The sequence below is a fragment of the Nerophis ophidion genome, linkage group LG12 (assembly GCF_033978795.1).
Source record: "Nerophis ophidion isolate RoL-2023_Sa linkage group LG12, RoL_Noph_v1.0, whole genome shotgun sequence".
Classification (NCBI taxonomy): Eukaryota; Metazoa; Chordata; class Actinopteri; order Syngnathiformes; family Syngnathidae; genus Nerophis; species Nerophis ophidion.
Genome location: NC_084622.1, coordinates 46390735 through 46399484, shown reverse-complemented (window position 1 = coordinate 46399484; position 8750 = coordinate 46390735). Strand labels below are relative to the sequence as shown.

The window sequence follows — 8750 nt, the reverse complement described above, 5'->3', positions numbered from 1 at the left end:
GCGATTGTGTATTGATTCAATACATAGATTTCAGCAGGATCTACCCCAGTCTGCTGACATGCTTGCAGAGTAGTAGATTTAAAAAAAAAAAGCTTTTATAATTATAAAGGAAAATGTTTTGTCAACTGATTGCAATAATGTAAATTTGGCCTTTTTATCAGTAGAGGGCGCTAACTGACAGTTTTTGTGTTTAAAGGGTTTGATAAATGCTTGTAGTACATGCAGCTCAATGCTGTAATTTTCTTTAACATCATGCTTGGTTGCGACTTGTCCAAGGTGTGCACCGCCTTCTAAAAACATATAGATTACAATATATTTTAATTTCAATTGAATGTGAGTGGGAATAATGTTTGTCTATCTGTGTTGGCTCTGCGATGAGGCGGCGACCTTTTTACACACACACATATACATATATATATATATATATATATATATATATATATATATATATATATATATATATATATATATATATATATATATATATATATATGTATATATATATTAGGGCTGCGAATCTTTGGGTGTCCCACGATTCGACTCAATATAAATTCTTGGGGTTGCAATTCGATGATTTATTAATTTTTTCGATTCAACACGATTCTCGATTCAAAAATGATATTTTTTCGATTCAAAAGGATTGTGTATTCATTCAATACATAGATTTCAGCAGGATCTACCCCAGTCTGCTCACATGCTAGCAGAGTAGTAGATTTAAAAAAAAAAGCTTTTATAATTGTAAAGGACAATGTTTTATCAACTGATTGCAATAATGTAGATTTGTTTGAACTATTAAACGAACCAAAAATATGACTTATTTTATCTTTGTGAAAACATTGGACACAGTGTGTTGTCCAGCTTATGAGATGCCATGCAAGTGTAAGCCACTGTGACACTATTGTTCTTTTTTTTTATATATATAATGTAAATGAGGGATTTTTAATCACTGCTATGCTGAAATTATAACTAATATTGATACTGTTGTGGTTAATATTCATTTTTGTTTCACTACTTTTTGGTTTGTTCTGTGTGGTGTTTGTGTCTCCTCTCAATTGTTCTGTTTATTGCAGTTCTGAGTGTTGCTGGCTCGGGTTTGCTTTTGGAATTGGATTGCATTGTTATGGTATTGCTGTGTATTGTTTTGTTGGATTGAATAAAAAAAATAGATTTAAGAAAAAAAGAGAATCGATTCTGAATCGCACAACGTGAGAATGGCGATTCATATTCATATTGATTTTTTCCCACACCCCTAATATATATATATATATGAATAAAATCATGGTTTTGTATTTTTTTTAAGTCTTACTTTTTCTCGTAAATTTACCATATTTTTCTTTGCTTTATTTAATTTTGAAATAATTTCTAATTTTTTTGCCTAAATTTACTTTTGAAACGTCAGTAGGGTTCCCAAACTGCGACTAAATAAGAACGGTCTTCCATTTGTTCACGTTGCTTGAATAAATTATAGAAAAAAAAAGAAAAGAAAAAAACCATGGCAGCCTGGCCTCACGTCGAACACCGTTACATTCGGGCGGAAGTACGATGACGTCACAACACGAAACCTCTGTCCGCAGGAGGCGCGCCCCCGCCGCGGATCGGGAGCGCGCGTCCAACTGTCAGCAGAGTGTGTCTCGCAGCTGGCGGCACTTCCAGTCCGCGCCATGTGTCTCTGGGCCGCCTGACCCCGCGGAGACCTGCTAGCATCCACTCGGACGTCGGAGGCTCACCGGCCGTGACATGGGAAGCTCCACCGGACGGCGAAGGAGAGAATGAAAATAGTGGATTTTGTTTCCACTCGTCGGTACCGCGTCGAAGAAGAAGAGAAGTCGCTAACAAGGTAAGCGCCAGTTTGGAAAGTGAACGTTAGCCACCTTGTCAACACGCTCTTTCATCTTCACTACATGAACGCTGTACTCCGCTATTGTTGTCTCTCCAAACAAATCAAACCCAATAAAAGGAAACAATGCTCCATGATTCCATGAACTGATGCTTCTATTAAAAGAAGATCCCTTTAAAAACACACAATTGCCCTCCAAAATGTCATTTCCCTTGATATTCTTTGATTAATTGCTTTTAGATACCACACTTACAACAATTACAGTTGAAACCAAAGGTGTCAAAGTCATTTTAGATCGGGGGCCACACGGAGAAAATTCTACTTCCAAGTGGGCCGGACTGGTAAAATCACGGCATGATAACTTAAAAATAAAAACAACTTTGTATTTTCTTTTTTTGGTTTAAAAATAGAACACGCATATTCTGTAAGTGTGTTTTTTTTACACTTACATGTTGCAGTTAATAGTATTCTATCTGTCCATCCATCCATCCATTTTCTACCGCTTATTCCCTTTCGGGGTCGCAGGGGGCACTGGCGCCTATCTCAGCTACAATCGGGCGGAAGGCGGGGTACACCCTGGACAAGTCGCCACCTCATTGCACGGCCAACACAGATAGACAGACAACATTCACACTCACATTCACACACTAGGGACCATTTAGTGTTGCCAATCAACCTATCCCCAGGTGCATGTCTTTGGAAGTGGGAGGAAGCCGGAGTACCCGGAGGGAACCCACGCATTCACGGGGAGAACATGCAAACTCCACACAGGAAGATCCCGAGCCTGGATTTGAACCCAGGACTGCAGGACCTTCGTATTGTGAGGCAGACGCACTAACCCCTCCTCCACCGCTATCTGTATTTGTCGTTATTTATACTTTGTGAATAAATGACGTTATAATGCAGTGGTTCTCAACCATTTTTCAGTCATGTACCCCCTGTGAACATTTTCTTAATCCAAGTACCCCCTAATCAGAGCAAAGCATTTTTGGTTTAAAAAAAGAGATAAAGAAGTAAAATACAGCACTATGTCGTCAGTTTCTGACTCATTAAAGTGTATAACAGTGCAAAATATTGCTCATTTAAAGATAAAGTACCAATGATTGTCACACACACTATTGGAATGGTCTTTCTTGAACTATTTGGAAATAAAGATATAAAGATAACTAATATCTTGTTGAAAAATAAACAAGTGATTGAATGATAAATGCATATTTCTCCACATAGAAGTAATCATCAACTTAAAGTGCCCTCTTTGGGGATTGTAATAGAGATCCATCTGGATTCATCAACTTACTTCTAAACATTTCTTCACAAAAAAATAAATCTTTAACATCAATATTTATGGAACATGTCCACAAAAAATCTAGCTGTCAACACTGAATATTGCATTGTATTTTTTTCAGTTTATGAACTTACATTCATATTTTGTTGAAGTATAAATATATTTATAAAGGATTTTTGAATTGTTGCTATTTTTAGAATATTTTTATAAAATCTCACGTACACCTTGGCATACCTTCAAGTACCCCCAGGGGTACGCGTACCCCCATTTGAGAACCACTGTTATAATGTACTCCGGCTTTGGGGGCAGCACGGTGGAGGAGGGGTTAACGCATCTGCCTCACAATACAAAGGTCCTGAACAGACCTGGTTTCAGTCCCGGGATTGGGATCTTTCTGTGAGGAGTTTGCATGTTCTCCCTGTGACTGCGTGGGTTCCCTCCAGGTACTCCGGCTTCCTCCCACCTCCAAAGACATGCACCTGGGGATAGGCCCCTCCCACCTCCAAAGACATGCACCTGGGGATAGGTTGATTGGCAACACCAAAATGGTCCCTAGTGTGTGAATGTGAGTGTGGATGTTGTCTGTCTATCTGTGTTGGCCCTGCGCTGAGGTGGCGACTTGTCCAGGGTGTACTACCCCTTCCGCTCGAATGCAGCTGACATAGGCTCCAGCGACCCCCAAAAGGGACAAGCGGTAGAAAATGGATGGATGGATATACTCCGGCTTCCTCCCACCTCCAAAGACATGCACCTGGGGATAGGTGTCCCTATCTGGGTCGCGGGGGGTGCTGGAGCCTATTTCAGCTGAATTCGGGTGGTAGGCGGTGTACACCCTGGACAAGTCGCCACCTCATCACAGGGCCAACACAGATAGACAGACAACATTCACACTCACATTCTCACACTAGGGACAATTTAATGTTGCCAATCAACGGTGGATTGGCAATGAGGTGGTCCAGGGTGTACCCCGTCTTCCGCTCGAATGCAGCTGAGATAGGCCCCGAGAGGGACAAGCAGTAGAAAATGGATGGATAATGTTCATCAGTCATCTCATTGGTATTAATTTTCAATGTATCAAGATAAAAAAATAATATCCAAATCAAATTACAGGATGTTATTTATGTAGTTTGCTCATTTTCCTTGACTGGTGCACTAACATCATGTGGTTAATGTTTTTGTTTACATATGTAGCAAACACATCACGCGGGCCAGGTAAAACCTGTCCACGGGCCATAGTTGACACCTCTAGTTTAAACTATGCAACCAACAATCTCAGTTTACACGTGTAATTTTTGGTACGGATAAAATGAATTAGTAAACAAACAAAGTTTGGGACCAAAAAACAATGTTTGGTGGTCAGCTTTGTGTTCACGCTTGAGTTTTTGGCAGCAAAAAAATAATGGCCAGTTAGAATATGTATAAAGTCGTGCTTCGAAAGAACGGCTTACTGTATATGACATGTACTGTTATGAACAGGGGGAAGGGAGTTTATATGGCCCCATTTGTTACGGTTTACCTGACACATGAAACGTGACAAATTAGGGCTGCACTGTCTCCTTTAGTTGCTAGACGCAAGTAGTGTTAATGATCTTAAAATGTGTTTTGTTGCAATTCCAACTCTGACTACAGAGTCAGTTGCTATGTTGAGTGGCACTTGACATCATTTCCAGCAGACTACATTGCAAAATGAATAACCCCCCGCCCCTCTCACTCTCACGTCAGATCCACCCAGGGATGGGGCCATATGGATCCCTTCCCTACTTTACATTGCCCGGCAACTTTACGCAACAGAAACAGCATTGCGCCTTCTTGGCCACATACAGTCCATGCTGTCAGACTTTCCTTTCGATGGAAGAGGTGAGATGTAACAAAGAGGATATACATTATATAAAGACATTCAGAAGCTTGCTGGAAACGTGCTGTAAGGAGACGTCCTTAAAGACGACTTCACCATACACGATTGTTTGATTACTGTATTAACATTTTGGCTTACATTTAACACTTATTTTCGTTATTTTTAAATTCCGTTTTTATTTTTTTCAAATAATTTTTATTGTCAGTTTTCTTAATAAAAACATATAATAAAAATAAATGAATAAATAAAATATGAACATAAAAAATAATACATGAAAAAGTTGTTTACACAGAGTATAAAAGCAAAATACATACAAAGAGGCTTGACATAACAGTTGAATGTCCACTTTCATCAATCACACCAATTATGCCAAGACAGAGTGGGGCAAAAAAGTATTTAGTCAGACACCAATTGTGCAAGTTCTCCCACTTCAAATAATGACAGAGGTCTGTCATTTTCATCATAGGTACACTTCAACTGGGAGAGACAGAATGTGAAAAAAAATCCAGGAATTCACATTGTAGAAATTTTAAAGAATTTATTGGTAAATTATGGTGGAAAATAAGTATTTGGTCAACCATTCAAATCTCTCACTGATGGAAGGAGGTTTTGGCTCAAAATCTCAGGATACATGGCCCCATTCATTCTTTCCTTAACACGGATCAATCGTCCTGTCCCCTTAGCAGAAAAACAGCCCCAAAGCAGGATGTTTCCACCCCCATGCGTCACAGTAGGTATGGTGTTCTTGGGATGCAACTCAGTATTCTTCTTCCTCCAAACACGACGAGTTGAGTTTATACCAAAATGGATACATGGATGATACAGCAGAGGATTGGGAGAATGTCATGTGGTCAGATGAAAGCAAAATAGAACTTTTTGGTATAAACTCAACTGGTGGTGTTTGGAGGAAGAAGAATACTGAGTTGGATCCCAAGTACACCACACCTACTGTGAAGCATGGGGGTGGAATCATCATGCTTTGGTGCTGTTTTTCTGCTAAGGGGACAGGACGATTTATCCGTGTTAAGGAAAGAATGAATGGGGCCATGTATCGTGAGATTTTGAGCCAAAACCTCATTCCGTCAGTGAGAGCTTTGAATGGTTGACCAAATACTTATTTTCCACCATAATTTACAAATACATTCTTTGAAATTCCTACAATGTAAATTCCTGGATTATTTTTTCCACATTCTGTCTGTCACAGTTGAAGTGTACCTATGATGAAAATGACAGACCTCTGTCATCATTTGAAGTGGGAGAACTTGCACAATCGCTGGCTGACTAAATACTTTTTTGCCCCACTGTACTTCTTGGGGGGGTTGACTACAGTTTCGGGTATTCCAAGATAGGTCTCCACACATAACAAAATTTATGTAAGTTACCAGATATCTCATATCTTAGTTTTTCAATTTAATTCCGCTTTCTGTTGCTTGTTTACGTCGAACTTTTTCTATAATGCTTATGGGCGAGGGCGAACAATTTGCGATATATCTATTTTGTGTTGGTCAAAATGCATTAGTCCGCCACAAATAAATATACACTTAGGTAGTAACACAGAACTAAGAGCATTATTGGGTCTGCTGACAAACATACAAGTGTGACTGTGAACGCAATCCAAAGTGCACTAAAGTGACCACCAAATATCTTTATGAACAAAAAAGGCGGATCAGAGTACCGCATCCGCAAGCAGTGCAATGTTTGCTGCCTATGCATGAATGTGTATGAGTGAAGACCCCATTAAGATTGCAGTGTCTGAACCTCCAACCTCTAGGAGTGGACACAGATGCTTGAGCATCGAGAAGTAGGCCAGTGGCTGCTCTGCTGTGCTATGTCATCCATGCCCAGACCTCTTTAGAATGTAAACCGGGCGTCTAACTGGTTCATATAGGGGGAGGGGGAAGGCCACAGACATACAACCGGAATTGTAGATATCCTGCAGGACCGAGCTCTCATCCTCCATCCTATGTCAGATGTCACTGTTTACTGTATCGTTGTGTTTTTGTCTTCAGCGTGACGTGCCTGATGTTATTTGTCAGCATTTGCCACATTTAAAAAGCGTAGACACATGTCGCGCTTATATTACATTAAATGAATAAGTGTTTTAGAAGCTACAATAATGTAATAATAATGAATGAAAAAGCTGAATACTAACTTAAAGCATCGTGACGCTGGTCACACAGTACAATATCGTCACGGTACGGCATGGCTTCTGGAGTGGACATTTTTGTATTCGTTTGGAGAATACTGATTCTCAGGAGGTTAGCTAACAATTCAATATTTAACAATGTACAGGATTTCCCCCAGATGTCCATATACATTTGGGGAGGGGCGAGCTACGGGCATGGCCAATATGTCATATATGATGTCATGATTAACTTAATCGGCGATGATGCATATATTTTTTTACAAAAAGGCGAAACAAATATTTTATGTATACATATATAAAAGGGACGGCGTGGCGCAATGGGAGAGCGGCCGTGCGCAACCCGAGGGTCCCTGGTTCAAATCCCACCTAGTACCAACCTCATCACGTCCGTTGTGTCCTGAGCAAGACACTTCACCCTTGCTCCTGATGGGTGCTGGTTGGCGCCTTGCATGGCAGCTCCCTCCATCAGTGTGTGAATGTGTGTGTGAATGTGGAAGTAGTGTCAAAGCGCTTTGAGTACCTTGAAGGTAGAAAAGCGCTATACAAGTACAACCCATTTATTTATATATATATGTATGTATGTAATTGGAATAATAGTTTGCCAAATATGTAAATAGTGCTTCAGATAGCAAATGGACAGGTGGGTTTGTGATATTCCCCACAATAATGGTGTGCCATCAGGGCCAGCAAGGCCTTCTCTGGTGGCCTAAAATAAATCATGACCATAAATGAACAGAGTTTAATTTTCTTTTTAATCTACTTTCTATAAATATATAAACATATTCATCATATTCTCTTCATGTCGTATTAGGCTCCACTGTTGCTTGTTTTTACGTTAGAGCATTTATCAGAATTCAGCGAGCTTGTTTCCAGCGCTGTATGAATTCTGCCGGAGGCCTTCTGAATCAACATTAGCGCCGGCTGTGCAGTGTAAACGAACAGAAGACATTCATTTGATGGACAGTCGCTATAGCCAATCAGATCACGAGTCGTTGACAGTAGCCCATCTCGGTAGCTTTGCATTTAACTGTGATTAAAAAACTCGCTTGTTACTCCCAAGTGAGTATCCAATTACAAGTTGTGATTTGCGAAAACAGGAAGTGGCACCAGCGCGCCATAGCATAGAAATTATCGGTACTCACTTTTTTAAAACGATCATTAGATGGCAGTTGCCTACTCAGTGGCCTAGTGGTTAGAGCGTCCGTCCTGAGATACGGCCGAGTCATACCAAAGACTAAAAAAAATGGGACCCATTGCCTCCCTGCTTGGCACTCAGCATCAAGGTTTGGAATTGGGGGTTAAATCACCATAAATGATTCCCGGGCGTGGCACCGCTGCTGCCCACTGCTCCCCTCACTTCCCAGGAGGTGATCAAGGGGATGGGTCAAATGCAGAGGACAAATTTCACCACATCTAGTGTGTTTGTGACAATCATTGCTACTTTATATATATTTCAAAAGCCATTTTCAAAAAATATATTTAAAGACAACCTAGCTCTTGTGAGAAGCGGTCGGCCGACCTCAAAAGCTCGCTAAGCTTGAAATGGTGTGTGCTCCACTTCCACCCGAATGAACCAACTACGAGCGGTACCACTGGCCTTTGCAGCACTGAATGGGTACTACAAATT

General features: G+C 40.4%; 1 protein-coding gene across 2 annotated transcripts in view; it reads left to right on the top strand.

The window, feature by feature from the left end:
- The first annotated feature begins 1570 nt into the window (after nucleotides 1-1570).
- The window catches only part of LOC133563494 (USP6 N-terminal-like protein), a 41263-nt gene continuing 34083 nt past the window's right edge, over nucleotides 1571-8750 (top strand). For both annotated transcript variants that reach the window (XM_061917653.1, XM_061917654.1), the window contains exon 1: nucleotides 1571-1837. The gene's annotated coding sequence lies outside the window, so the exon portion shown is untranslated. The remainder of the gene's footprint in view (nucleotides 1838-8750) is intronic.